This window comes from Oratosquilla oratoria, chromosome 20 (assembly GCF_046742065.1).
Source record: "Oratosquilla oratoria isolate Oo_2021 chromosome 20, ASM4674206v1, whole genome shotgun sequence".
In the NCBI taxonomy this organism is placed as follows: Eukaryota; Metazoa; Arthropoda; class Malacostraca; order Stomatopoda; family Squillidae; genus Oratosquilla; species Oratosquilla oratoria.
In genome coordinates, this window is record NC_134796.1 from 24,503,820 (window position 1) to 24,520,318 (window position 16,499).

Genomic DNA, 16,499 nt, shown 5'->3' on the forward strand with positions numbered 1-16,499 from the left:
TCAATCTAAAGGTACTGTAATATAAATATAGGGTTCGTAGAGTCCTGCTAATACAAAATTAACGTAATTCCAATATAAAAAATGACAACTATGAACAATTGAAAAAAACTTTGACAGAAAATCAAAGTATGATTATGTGTTCCTGAGCCTAATATAAGAGGAGCTTGGTAAAAAAAAAAAAAAAAAAACATTATGAAAATGACCTACATATGTCAATTCATTTCACACCAAACCTATAAAACCTCAATTGTAAAAAAAAAAAAAAAAAACATTGTCCTGACTGAATAAAAATGGGTGATTTTGGAAATGCATTTTTATGTATAATGTGTAAAAATGATGCATGTAATTATTTTTCTGTTATGAAATTGTGTTTCTATGTGAAAAATATATTCTTTGTATGAAATTATGTAGTTGCACTTACATAGAGACGGAAGTGGAGTGTGAGAGGGAGAGGAGGAGGCAGGGTGCGTAGACCTATGCACTGAGGGAGAGTGGGTAACCGGATGTGGAGTGTGAGAGGGAGAGAGGAAGGCAGGATGTAATGGCAGCACTCAGATCCCCATGAGGACCTTCTGAGCATTCAATAAATGTCTCTGGCGACGCCAAAACCATAGATAGGTGGTGATGCGAGCACTGTGCCACCTTGGCACTCTCTCCTAGAACCCTCATCCACAGTCGCGATGGTTAGATTACTTTCATCTATTGTCTCCACCGTATCATCACAACCACGTTGAAACTCATCAGAGTTTACAAGCTGTACTAACTCATCTTCGGTGTAGTATATAGTACGTTTCATTTTTAGTTACGACAACCTAAAATGAAATTGAAAAAAATACATAATGGCAATTCCTTCTCTATCATAGAGTCGTGTATACAATCATAGTTTTTTTATACCTAAACAATACACAACTTTTGTTTCTAAACTACCATGTGCAGAAATATAATGATGTCACTTTCCCTATCCGATGTCAACAATCGCAACGTAAAAGGAAGAGGTGTGCCAATTGGATACACACCAACTTAGCGGGGCTGTATGATATATGCAGATGGGGTAAAAACATCATTAAAAGAAAAAATATAACCAGTACTGATAACTCAAACAATAAAAGTTACCACTTAGGCATTACTATGGACACCAAAGCCCGCGAAAATTTAAATGCGAAGAGTGTGTATCCTATTGGCACACCTCTACCAATCTAATAATTTTGCATTATCTGCAAAGAAATTCATATAACATTCCACACCTTCATCCATGACATTCATATATATGGCAAACATTATCGGAGCCAATACAGAATCTTGTGGGACTCCACTTATCATTTCTTCCCAGGTCGAATTTTTGTCTCTAAGTACCACCCTCATTTTTTGTTCCGTTCAAGAACTTTGCTTGTATACCACAAATTATTTCAATTTTTCTTAGTAGCTTTTTCTGTGGTACTTTATCAAATACTTTTTGTAGATCTAGGAAAGCACAATCAGCCCATCCGTCCCTTTCTTGCATTATTTTTTATTAGTGGCACATGATCTTCCTTGTCTAAATCCAAATTGTTTTGGATTCAGTATATTATTTTCTTCCAGATGTTTAATCCATCTACTTTTGATAACTTTTTCATGTATTTTTGCTATTGTGCTTGTAAGGGAGACCGGTCTATGGTTAGTTGGATTTTCCTTGTCCCCTCCTTTATATATTGGTACAATATTTGCATTTTCCAATCTTGTGGTACCTTTCCAATCTTGTGCTACCTTTTCCAATCTTGTGGTACCTTTCCTTTTGATAACCTTTACATGTATTTTTGCTATTATGCTTGTAAGGGAGACCGGTCTATGGTTAGTTGGATTTTCAATGTCCCCTCCTTTATATATTGGTGCAATATTTGCATTTTTTCAATCTTGTGGTACCTTTCCTTTTTTGAGTGAGTAATCAATTATCTTATATATTTTGTCCGTTACATTCCAATTCCATCCGGACACTGTGATTTTCTGTGTATGTGTGTGTATTTACCTAATTGTATTATACAGGAAAGGAACAACGCATGTGTATGATATGCAAAGATCGTCAAATATGCATTTTAGAGAGATCGCGAGTGGTTCAAGGTTGTTTGGGTTAAAATATTTGAGAAAGTGGCATGAACATTGGCTCTGCCATTGAGATTCTTCATTCTGGATAGAGGGTGGGTCATGCTGTAGCTTCTTTGACGTGATTGGTGGGACTTTCTCTACAAGTTAAGGCTGGACTTACGTGTAACCATTTATTATAGTACGAACAAATGCAAAAATTGGACTGCAAGTATATTGTCGACTACTGTAACCCCACCTTTAAAGGGTAATCACCATCCCCAGGTACAACTTTTTTTTTTCTTTCATAATGTTGTATATTTTCACGATAACCATTTTTAAAACAAATATCTTATCTCAAAATTAGTTTTTGAGTGGTTTTTTGTCGAAAATGTTTGTCGTCTGCTAGTTTGCCTTTTAAAATACAGCATACAGCGCCATATTTTGGTGTGACGTTGTTGTGGTTAGGTTCAGACAAGCCAGGGAAATGAGACTCACAATAACACCAACACTAAGACTTAATGATTACTAGGTTCGGAGGTCACGGATGAGGGCTCGTAGAGGGAAGGTCCGGAGTGAGGGCCTCATCAAGTGTCGTGGGCTGGTGCGAAGGGCCGCTTGAAGCTTGGAGACGTTACTTGCTGGAGAGGATTGCTGCATGGAGAGAACTGGTCCCGGGGCGACTTGCTGGAGAGAACTGCTGCTTGGAGAGAACTGGTCCCGAGGCGACTTGCTGGAGAGAACTGCTGCTTGGGGATGTGTCCGGGAGAGAGCTGGTTGTCTCGGCAAGACGCCGTCCTTTTAAAAGAGGCTGGCAACTCAGCGACGGTTCCCGGAGAGCTTTCCCGAGTTTCTGATTGGCTGCTGGCTGGGCTGACCGAGACCTCTTGCTAACTACGCTTGCTAACTACAGCGAGTAGTCGTGCTTTCGTAGAAAAGAGAAAGAACACAAAACATTTAGCTGTGTCTGCATCTAGGTCACAGTTAACACAAAAGACACTAGCAACAAGTTTCTGACTTGATTAAGTCAATACACAACTACACTGCCCGCCTTCTGTATCCTCTTCTCTAAGCGCCTAACGAAAATTCGTGACTAGACCGTATTCTCCGAAGGTGCTTCTGCTCTCTATCTTTTTTTCCTTCTCTGACGTGTCTGATTCTCGTATACGGGTTACCGTCAAGCGCCCTCACCATGAGAACTAATTTCCAAGTGGTTTTTTGTGAGAGGCAACTCACGCCCGGATGGCATCTCACTCGTTGACGATGCCAACCGATTGAGCGGTGTGATAGGCAATGCTCCTGTGCGCTTCGCCCAGACGGAAGGGGCAAATGTCCTCTTCCACTTGATGGATCAAGAAAGTCTCGATGCCTGCTTCGAGAAGAAGACTGTCACTAGGCTGGAGAAGCTGGGGTTCTCTCCCCGTAGGTTCACACCCACTTATGCTCATGTTAGAGCGTCCATGTATGTGGGTAGAATGGTCCTTGACTCGCTCGGAGATAAGGACGCCATTCTGCGTGATCTAAGGGAGAGGAACACGGATGTTGTCTTTGTCGACGTCTTCCGGCCTCCGGCCTCTGACATCGTCAGAATATCTATGAAATCTAGGTCCGACCTTGAGAAGATTCTTAAGGTAGGACTCAATATTAGTTTCATGTATCTGCCCCCTTCATCAATCAGAGAGGTAAAAAACCTCAAGGTACGGCAATGCCTGATATGTTACTCCCTAAAACATGATTCCCGATCCTGCCCCCAACCCAAGCTGACTAGGTGTGCTACCGATGGACATCGGTATAGGGAATGCGAAGCTGTGAGACTCAAGTTTCTCCTATGTGGTGGAACCCACAGCGCCATCTCCAACTCCTGCCCGGAAAGGAGAAAGGCAGCCGACACAATGCAGCCCGAACAACCGATGGCTAGGTCAGCTCCCAACACCCGCCCCCTGCCTGCGCAACCTTCTAATCCTCTACCTTCAATCCAAAACAAAGACCTCCTCCACCCCTCCTCCTCCACCCCCTCCTCCTCCATCCCCTCCTCCCCATCCCAAGGCAAAATCCCTCAACCCCCCACCCCCAAACCCAGAACCCACCCAGGTGTAAAGAGGAGGGCTAGCTCCCCTGCTGCGGCCCCAGACCAGGAGCTTTCTTGCGCCCCCAAGGAGCAGCGGACTCAGAGAACGAAGTCCAAGCGTTCTCGACAAGATGCGAGTAAGCCCTCTTCCTGTACCGGAATCCCTAACACAGTCGCATCAATTATAAGCAGCACCTTGGAAGGGGAAGCAGCTGGTAATCTCCAGTGCCCGTCTGGAGACGAAAGATGCAACCAAGCGAGGGATGCTCACGTGCTTGCTCTGAGTATTGTCTATTCGGCAATGCTTATGTCCAAGAGCAAGGAGCAGGTGCAGGAGATGCTGTCAACAGCACTCACTCACCTCGGCTTACCTGCCTTCCCCATTCCACCTCACGTCCTTTGGTCCCAACAACCCATCCTATCCCTACCCAGCCCCTACCCTTCCCACCACCGCTCCCTCTGTTTCTCCTTCCGTTTCCACCCCCTCTCCCTCCACACCCCCTCCCTCTGATTCCTCCACCTCCTCCTCCACCTGCCCCAAGAAGGCTGCGCAAGAACCTAACCCAAGGTAATCACGCCCCAAGTCCAGGGCATCCAGACGTGAATCCTACCAACGTAGCAACCGCTCACGCTCCCCAATCCTTAGCCCTCGCTCCTCCTCGTCAGGGGCAAACAAATCCTCCTCCGGGCTCTCGCGCCGCGTGGCCATACCACGTGCCAGCTCGACTGGGAGGCCTAAGTTGAACCTGACTAAGCTAACAAAGGAGACGATGCGGGACATAATCCCCTTCACCAGCACTACTCCAGACACTGTCCAGTCTAACGATAGTGCATCCTCCTCCTCCGACAGCGAAGTGCTAACCCTCCAAGCCCCTAAGGCTAACTAAGCTTCCTCTCAAAACTCCCTCCAGTTAGTGGGACTCACTGAAGCCAATCATTCCTATGGATAGATTGGATTTACGTGTGTTCTACCAGAACGTCCGTCACTGGACCCCACAAAGGACCAGCATCTTGTTAGAGATTGCCAGACACGGTCCTGATGTCATTTGATTGACTTCGATGGGTGATCCAGCCCCCGACTCTCTTCCCAAGATTCAAGGCTTCAACACTTGGAGTCGGGGTCTTGCTTTGCACTCGGGCGTCTGCATTTTAGCCAGGAAGTCCCTTCAGGCAACTATACTTGATCAATTTCACTATGAGCAGATGCTCGCGATCAAGTTAAGCACCATTCGCGGTCCCCTCCTCCTCTGCACCCTCTACCGCCCTCCCCGTATCCCCTTCCTCCCCTTTGTTGACATTACCAAGGTGATGTCATACAAAGTCCCAACCTTCTTCATTGGCGACTTTAACTGCAGGCATGCTCCTTGGAGCCCTGGAACGCACAACAGCTCTCAGTGAGTCGGCAACTGCACTCTCTTACTATACTTCATCGGCTGAAGTTCCTGGGTCCGGACTTTCCCACATTCATAGGTCATGGATTGCCGGGTAAGCCCGACCTGGTGTTCTCCAACAGCCGTGCTTTCTTCCTCAACTCTACTATCTCACCCGGTGCCCCCACCCTCTCAGACCACATACCCTTAATCCTTCGCATCTCCACCTCACCGATCCTTATCCCCAGTGAGCCTCGTATACGTTACAGTCAGGCCGACTGGGAAGGCTTCAAAAACACTCTCACGACATACACCAACACAAACATGACAACGCTCCACATGCGGCGATAGAGCAGGAATGGCGCTCACTTACAAAGTTTGTCAAAAACGCTGTAAAAAAGCACATTCCTAGAACAAAGCACCGAAAGGTTGCCACGTTCACCGCTTCTATGCGCACTAACAGACTACGCATTGCACTACAGAACAGATTTACATATCTATTACACGCACCCCTAGAGGCCCGTGTCGCCATCCCACGAGACATGCACTGGCTACAGAGTAGCCCGAGGAAGTCCCTCTACATCGATTCACATCGTGAGGAGGAGCAACTGATGGCCTCGCTCTCCGGCGCCTGTGAGACGGACCCTTCCAAGTTCTGGAGGACCCTCAAGCGTCAGCTGGAGGAGTGCTCTGTGCCTCCACCCAAGGTCATCAACCATCTTAACCACTCTGCACACTCCCCCCAACACCAAGCTGACCTTCTGGCGTCAGCATGGAGTGAGGTCTTTAAACTCCATCCTGTGCAAGGACCACATTGCTTTAGCACCTTGCACAGTGTTAACTCCTTCATGAACAGTTGTAGTGACCTCACTCCCGACGAGACTGTTGATCTCTCTCAGTTAGATGAAGATGATCCCCTTATCTGCCCCATCGTTTTGGAGGAGGCTTTAAAACTAAAATCCCCTGGCCCCTCAGGTATCGATGCACACATACTCAAACGTATGCCAGACAACATAATCTCACACATGACGACACTATACAATAGCTCACTAGCCTCTGGGTACTTCCCACAACTATTCAAGGCCTCCCACACCATCCTCATTCCTAAACCCCAGAAACCCGCCTCCGACCCCCTTTCATACCGGCCGATCTCCCTTCTGGAGTACTTTGGTAAGGTGTTTGAGCACGTCCTATGCCGCCGCCTGACCGCGTACCTAGAGACGGAGAATGTGCTGAGGGATTGCCAATTTGGCCCTGGCCCTGGGGGCCTGGTAAGGCCATTTTGGTTTGTAAGGATGTGGAGAAGGCATTCGATACTGTCTGGCATGAAGGCCTTAAGTACAAATTGTACCACAATCTCGACTTTGCCCTGCCGTTCACAAGGTTGCTCTGCAACTACCTGGACGACAGGACAATAAGAATAAAGTGGCGGGGCTGTCTGTCCCAACCTTTTGTGCCGAAGGCTGGAGTACCGCAAGGGTCAGTCCTTGCCCCCATTCTGTACAATCTATATACGAATGACCTACCAGAGCCAGCTTATCCACGCAACCAGGCTCTAACTCTTTCGTATGCGGACGACACTAACTACATCAGCAGACACAAAACGCTGCAGAGAGCGTTACATGTAATGCAAAACATCCTTGACGGGGCACACGCGTGGGAGCAACAGTGGCACATTAAGACCAACGCGTCGAAATGCAATGCTGTATACTTCTGCTGCAAGCGAACCAACAGAACAATCACAAACACTCCTCTTAAAATAAACAACACAAACATCCCAGTGAAGGACCATACCTGTGTCCTGGGTAGCACACTTGATAGTGGCCTTACCTGGACCCCACACTTCCGCAAGCAGGGAGCGAAGGCTAGGGCTGTGCTGGGAAAGCTGAGACGCTTCAAAACTGCAACACTGACCACCAAACGTCGATTGTACCTAGCCCTCGTCAGACCGATTCTGTGCCAGTCCCAGGGACTAAGCAAGCGGACATGTCCCACTAATAACTACGAGCATCAGAAGGTTCAGAATGCCGCTGTCAAGTTCATCACGGGTTCGCGATGGAGCGACTTCAGAACCACTGAGTCTCTACACCGAATTTCCAACATCCGTCCACTCAACCAACGCAAACACAAACTTCACTCAAGACACCTAGAAAAACTGCACGACAGACACAAACACCTGATACAACACATTACACCTAGACCACACCGTACAGACTATCTGTCAGCTGCGCCCGTCCCACGTGCAGTGTACACGATAAGACGTGTATAACCGTACCTATTAATAATACACCCATTCACCAGCTTTGACTGGTGATAGCAATAATGATGAAGTAATAATAGTAATAATAATATTGCATGTAGCCCAATAATTGACAAGCTACAAGCATAACACAACTCGAACCCAACCTGGAGAAAAGCAGGAGAGCTCATGCCTTACCTGGGGCTATTCAGGAACGCGCTCTACACGCGGGAAGTGAACTCCACTCACTTCCCGTAAGATACACACACACACCTCTCACGAACATAGCCACGCCACACGCACAAACATCTACACTTACTTTTTCTTCGACTAAAATTCGCTTCGTTTCTAACTTTCTCTTCTACTACATCTTCTCATTTCAGTTTACCTCCCACTAAAGATTTTTCCGTTTTTCCACCTTTCTCTGCTACTACGCCTCCTACCATTTTCTAAACTTTCGTTGGTGATCCTAATCCTAATCCTGGCGTCGGCGCTCCCCGTCCAAGCTCCCGGTCCATTTCTCCCGAGCCACGACCACAAACTGCCCCAAATCGCTCGCTAATTCGCTCGGTGGCAATAGCCCTCTTTTATACGCTACTATCTTTTCATTTTCTTACAGACATTCTTCCCCTCCCACAGAAACCGATCCCGCGCAAGCGGGTGGTCTTTCCTAGGAATTCAGAATTCAGAATTCAGTATATAGGCCTAGGTCGAGTTGTGTGACGGCCAGGCATCAGAAGCTACACAGCTTATGGAATTCGAGCAGCAGACACCACCGTGAACGGACGTGCTTACAAGAACCTCCGATATCACCGCAGTAAACAGTGACTCGAAGCAAGCTAAAATAAACCGTTACCCGTGACAAGGCAATTCTCCGTCACTCGCTCTGACGGTGTATGCCCTCTTAACCCCCCTTTCGACCGAACATTGCCCCTGTGGTCTGAAAACTTGTTCGGTCGACTGGTGGGGGAGGGAAACCCCCTCCCGGTCTCCCGCTTCTTCAGTGGACCCGGCATAGGTCTCGACAACATCGGCGACCGAGCCATTCCGTACACTGCGAGTGGACACTCGGGCACCAGCTGACTCAGCCGCTTCCCCTTAACCGCCGTCAGCCAATTCGATAAATACGCGAACACAGACTGTAACCCGCGACCCCCCCCTCCCCTATACTAATTTATTTTTCCTTTTTCTTTCTTTTCTCAACTCTGACTTACATTAACAAACAAACACACACACACACACACACACACACACACACACACACACACACACACACACACACACACTTAAAAGCCCAACGCGCTTCGGCGCAATGGGCAGAATTAATATCAGAGAAAACCGGCCCACAGCCGGCCAGCCCAAACGCTCCACCATGTGGAAACTGCTGTCCAAACTAGAAATACCCATCCAAAAGTTACACACCAACAGAACTCAACATACCGCCATCACCGATGACAAGAGTATAGAAGAACTAGCAAAGAAAACCACCAAGAATACCTTCGCCAGAGAAGGATTGGACATAGTTGACCCCTCAGAACTAAACGCCAAAAGGACCTTGATCATTAAACAAGTTGACGGACATAAACTCGAGGAAGATATCGAAACCATCAAGAACGAACTAGAACGGCTCAACGAATACGTGAAGCTCACAAGCATTATCAAACTGCCAAACACCAAAACAATTATAAAGGCCAAAATGGAAACTTCGACTATGGTAAAGAGCCTGGAAACCGGTATCCTTATGTTCAGCCAGTCTCCCCCCCCCACACACACACTCAGTCAAGAAACATACATACACCTATCCCAATGCACAAGATATTACTCATATGTCCACACACTCAAACAATGCACACAACCATCCACATACACAATTTGCTCAGGATGTAGCTCTAAAGATCACAGAATCAACAACTGCCATAATGCAATCAAGAAGTGCATAGCATGTGGCCAAATCCATCCGACCTACGCCGCCAGATGCCAAGTGAGGAAAGACTTAATCAAGAAGCTACAAGAGAACAGAGAGCAACATACACACATACACTCCAACAATACATACGCGAACATAGCCACAGGCAACACTGCTTAGTCGTCCCCCATACCGACATCCAACACCACGACCCTCAAACACCTAACAATGATAAACACAGCCATCATACACGCTAACATCATGGAAGCAGCCACACCAGGGACATATCAACAGACACTTAACGAAATATGTAAAGCAAACGGACTCCCCACAGTTACAATCCCACCCTCAGTCATCAACCCCACAGCCATACAGAGCATGCTAAATAACACAACACACTCCCAACCACAGCCAGAAGCTATGGAAATAGAAGAACAAAGAAACAAAAGGCCACACAACACAGAACAAACAACAGAAACTGAACAGCCCACAAAGACAAAGAAAACAGACCATAACGCAGAAGCAATACAAATAATAACACCTAACACAATAGACATGACAGACAAAGAAATTCACCAAAACGCACGCACACTACTACAAAACAAAACAAAAATCAAATACATATACACAAAAGAAATGCCTGAAGAGGTAGACACCATGATCGAAGGACTAATTGACCTGACCAAAGCCCCAATACAAAGACTGACAGAAAAAAAAACACACAACAAGGATACTACGACATACGCAAACACAAACCAACAGATACACCTCACTGGATAGTCAACTGCCAATAAACCAAACACACATGAACACAATACGCATACTACAACACAACGTAAGATCCTGAAACATACCCAGACGTCATCAATTAAGCAACCACTACACAACACACACCAGACATCATATTACTCAACTCTACAGGAAAAAAAAAGTTAAACTATTCAACTACAACAAACACACGAAAAACATATACAATGAAGACAACGCAGGAATAGCCATAGCCATAAAACAAAATATTAAATACAAACTACTAGACAACTTTGATGAAGACGTGTTAGCCATAGAAATACACACAAAGGACCCATAATCATAGCCACATTATACCTTCCACCACGTAGACTATACCTACCAACACAAGACATATAAAAAACCACACAAAAACCACAACCAACATACATCATAGGAGACTTTAACGCTAAACACAAAACACTAAAACACACCTATAACAACCAAGTAGGGAAAAGCATACACCAACTAATAATACAAAACCACCTCACCTTCCTCGGCTCAGACTTCCCAACGAGCATTACAAACACCGGAACAAGCAACCCAGACATGATATCCACCAACCGATACCACCATCTCACATACAGAATACACTCAGGCGACATAACTTCATCAGACCACGTACCACTCCACACTTTCCACCACAGCGATCATAATCCCCACACAAACTAGATTACTATACAAAGAAGCAGACTTGAAGAAATTCAAAACAACACTGGAAACAACAACAAAAGAATACAACACAGAAACTCAAACAAGCACAAACATACAAATAAAAGACACAAAGTACATAGACGACAAAATAGACAACTGGTACAAATTAATAAACAACGCAATCACACAAAGTATACCGACAATACACCACAAACAACTACCCACACCAAAAACATCTAAAACATTAAAACAACTAATATGGAAAGCAAACACCATAAAAAACAAGGCCATGACAGAAAACAACTCGACTCCATACACAATACAAACAATTAAACAATTACAAACAAATACTAGAAGAGCACAAAAGAAACTACGAAGACACATGGAACAACCCCCAAAAAACACAAGACTTTTGGAACACAATAAAGAGACTACAAGGATCCAACAAGGATCCAAGGATCCACTTCACCCTACATAACACACAACAACGACAAACTACACGACGACAAAGACAAAGAAAACGCATTCAGACAAGTATGGCAAAACATTTTTCAGATCATACCAGAAGAAAACACACAATTTGACACAAACCACGAAACAAAAATACTCACACACCTAACACAACACCTCCAACACACACAACCATACGCAAACATAGACTTAAATAGACTAGACACCGATAACTACATTGAACGACCCATACAAATAGAAGACGTCAAGAACATAATAAAACACACCAAAAACAAAGCACCAGGACAATCAGGCATCACGAAACAAATACTCGCACTTACCAAAAATAACAATACAACTACTCACAGACATATACAACGAAACACTCAGCCTAGGATACTTTCCACAAAAATGAAAAAACTCAATCATCACATTCATACCAAAACAAAATAAAGACACCACACAAATACAAAACTACAGACCCATATCACTACTAGAAACACCTGGAAAAATATACGAAAGACTAATCACAAACAGACTAATGGCACACTTATACGACCACATGTTAAATCAAACCAACACGGATTCACACCTGGCAAAGGAACACACACAGCACTCGCCATTTTGTACGAAACAATCGCAGACTCCCAAAGACACAAACATGCATGTAACATAATATCACGTGACATATCCAAGGCCTTCGACAAAGTGTGGCACGAAGGCCTTAAATACAAAATACTACAAACACACCTTCCAGACACCATCACGAAAACACTATGTAGCAACAGAACAGCAAAAATAAAAATAAATCACTACATAGGACCAGCCTTCCCTCTCCAAAACGGAGTTCCACAGGGAAGCGTACTATCACCAACACTATTTAACTTATACACATCAGACATACCACCACCATCACACGGAAGCGACACCATACAATATGCAGACGACGTCACACAAATAACTCCCACATACCCTAACACTACAGGAAAACACATGCTTGCCAGAAAGACAGAACACGAAATCAACAAAATTAACACATACGAAAAACAATGGAAACTATCCACAAACGCAAACAAATTCCAACTACTATCCATATCAACACGCCAACCACCACCAATAAAAATAAACAACATAATACCATACAACAAACAAGCACACATCCTAGGCCTCACCATCAACACACAAGGAATGAAACAACACAACAAAAACAGAATACAAATAACAAAAAACACACTCAACAGACTAAGACGCTATAGAGGAGTAACCACAAAAACACAAATAAAGCTTTACCAAACACTAGCACGACCACAACTAGAATACCCCCCAATAATAACAGTCACAAGCACACCCACAAACATAAAAAACATGCAGACATTACAAAACAAAACAATAAGGAAAATACTAAAACACAAACCACCTTACCTAGAAACAACAGAACAAGTCCACAAAACAACAAATCTAGAAACAATACACACAAGACTAATAAGACTGAGCAGTAAAGCATGGAACAATATACTCATAAACAACAAAATAACTCCACCTCCACAACACTCAGAACATGCACATGACCATAAAAGCTGGCCAAGACTAAAAACAGTACTTGGATGAACCCCAGTCCCTCCACCATAGCCACACCCACTTGCTAAAAAAAGAAAAGAAAATAATAATAAATAGATAATAATAAATAAATAGATAAATAAAAATAGATAAATAAATAAATAAATAAATAACCAAAAAGGGAAAGGCATTAAAACACTCCCACCCATTTCATCCCTAAATACACTCCACACCCCTCCCACCCTCCCTCTCATCTGAGCACCTCCTGGATGACGGGTCATCCCTGCACCTTGCCCACCGCCCTGGGTCAGAAGCAGTGTCGCAAGACACAGCACATCCACAGCAAGGCCGCTTCATTCAATCGGCGACCCCCCTCTCCGTCCCCCCTTGCATATAAGGAGAGGACGGGGAGAAATCCCTTCGGGCTGCGTCAAAATTTGCTCACACATACTACCTCACCCCCCACCCCCCTGCCCATTCCTCCTCATGCAATCACAATATCATCCATATACAACCATTCTCCACTCACCTCTATCTTCCGTCCTCTCCCTTCCTTCCTCAACAGACATTCCCCTCTTCTCCAAAGCCCCCTTCACCCCATCCATCCACCTCATCCTAGGACGTCCCATCATGTTCACTCCCTCCACATCTGCCTTCCATACCTCTCTCACTAGTCTTTCTTCACTCATTCTTTCCATGTGTCCAAACCATCCTAATATTCTTTCATCAACCCTATCTCCCAGCTCCTTTTTCACCCCTGTTCTCCTCCTCACCTCCTCATTTCTCACTCTATCTAGCCTAGTAACCCCCGCCATACTTCTCAGACACCTCATCTCAAACACATTCAAACTCCTTCTCTCTTCTTCTCTTATGTTCCATGTTTCTGCCCTATACAGTGCTGTTGGCACAATCACTCCTTCATACAGTCTCCTCTTCGCATCCATTCCTAAATGTCTATTCCTCATTACACTCTTTAATCCACCAAGGCATTTACTCGCTTCTCTCAATCTACATTCTACCTCCACCTTCACTCCACCTTTTCCTGCTACACTTACACCCAAGTATCTAAAACTATCCACTTCCTCCAGTCGCTCTCCCTTAATGTTCACTTCCAGTCTACTGCCACTTTCACCCCTTGTACATCTCATCACCTTACTTTTACCCACATTTATCTTTAGCTTTCTTCTATCACATACTCTCCCAAACTCTGCCACCAGCTTCCTCAATCCCTCCTCCAATCCTGCCACAAGCGCAGTGTCCTCCGCAAACAACAGCTGGCTCACCTCCCACTTTTCTCCATTTTCTTTAACTATCTCCAATCCCTGACCCACTACCCTTGCATTCACCTCTCGCACCACCCCATCCATGTATAAGTTGAACAGCCAGGGCGACATAACGCATCCTTGACGAAGTCCCACCTTTACCTCGAACCACTCACTCTCTCCATTTCCAATCCTGACACAAGCTCTACTACTCTCATAAAAACTCTTGACAGCTCCCAAAAGCTTTCCTCCTATCCCATAAATCTGCATAACCTCCCACAGTGCCTTTCTGTCTACCCTATCATAAGCCTTTTCCAGATCCATAAATGCCCAAAAACCATCCTTCCCCTTTCCTATAGCTTTCTCACATATCTGTCTTACCACAAAGATCTGATCTACACAACCTCTACCTGTCCTAAATCCACACTGTTCCTCACCAATTACTCCTTCTGCTCCTCTCCTAATCCTCTCATTCAAGATCCTCCCATAAGCTTTCCCAACTACACTTAACAAGCTAATCCCTCTGAAACTACTACATTCACACTTGTCCCCTTTTCCCTTGTAAAGAGGAACTATACAGGCACTCCTCCAGTCCTCCGGTACTCTACCCTCTCTCCAGCAAACATTAAATAACCTCACCAACCAGTCCACCATCACTGAACCTCCCTTTTTCAGACATTCTGCATGGCATCCATCCAGACCAGGTGCTTTCATCATCTTAACAACTGCCTTCACCTCATCCTTCCTTATTTCTCCTCCATTCTCCTCACTCATCACAGTCATTTTCTTCGCATTTCCCACTGCAGCTATCTTTCCTTCCCTATCCTCCTTCACATTTAGCAACTCCCTAAAATATTCTGCCCATCTTCCCCTTACTGCCTTCTCTTCCATTATCATCTCTCCATCTGCACCTTTTACCTTTTCTTCTCTATTTGATTCGCCTCCTCTTCCTCTCTTAATTCCTTTCCAAAACATCTTTTTATTACTTTCAAAATTTTCTGTCATACTCTTACCCCATTTCACATCTGCTCTCCTCTTTGCAACCTTTACCTTTTGCTTTACTTCTCTTTTCTTTTCTTTGTACCTCTCATATGACTCCCTCGTCCTCTTTTGTAACCAATCTGTGAATGCTCGCTTCTTCTCTTCTACAACCTTCTTTGTTTCCTCATCCCACCATTCACTACCCTTTCTTCTATTTCCCCCTGTCCTTCTTGTTCCACACACCATCCTTGCACACTTTATGACTCCCTCCTTGAACCATCCCCATTCCTCCTCCACACCCATCACTACTCCATCCTTTACTCCCTCCCACGCCTCCTTCAGCTTCTTTCCGTACTCCTTCTCCTTTTCCTTTTCATTCAAGGAGTTCACTCTAAGAACCTCCCTACCTTTTGTCCCTTTCCTCTTTCTCCATCTATCCTCCACTCTCAACTTTCCTTCCACCAAAAAATGATCTGATATTCCCCCACCCTCTCCCCTTAGCACATGTACATCCTTAACTCTTCCTATCATAATCCTATTTACCACTACATAATCCATTAGTGCTCTATCTACCACCCTTCCATCCACCACCCTCTCCCATGTGTACTTATGCTTGACTTTCTTCCGAAACACTGTATTTGCTATCATCAACTCTCTAGACACATTTCCACCATCAACTCTCCACTACGATTCTTTCCTGGAACTCCACACTTCCCAACCACTCCATCGATTGGACCATTTCCCACCCTAGCATTAAGGTCTCCCAGTACTATTACATTGACATTTCTTCCTAAACCCTCTATGCACTCATTTAAATCCATCCAAAAGGCCTCCCTTTCTTCCACGCTCTTCTCACTGCCAGGCCCATATGCACTTACAAAGACCCACATCTCCTTTCCCAGTCTCACCTTCATCCACATTATCCTTGAGGAAACCTCCTTCCACTCCACTACCTGTTTACCTATCTCCTCACTTACTAGAATAGCCACCCCTTCCCTCCCTTGCCCTCTCTTCACTCTTGATAACCTCCCACTTACACTCCCAAACTTACACTCACCCTTCCCTTTCAACTTGGTTTCACTCAAAGCCAACACATCCATCTTTCTTCTCACAAACATACTACCTATCTCTTCCCTTTTACTCTCATCTGTACCACATCCATGCACATTAA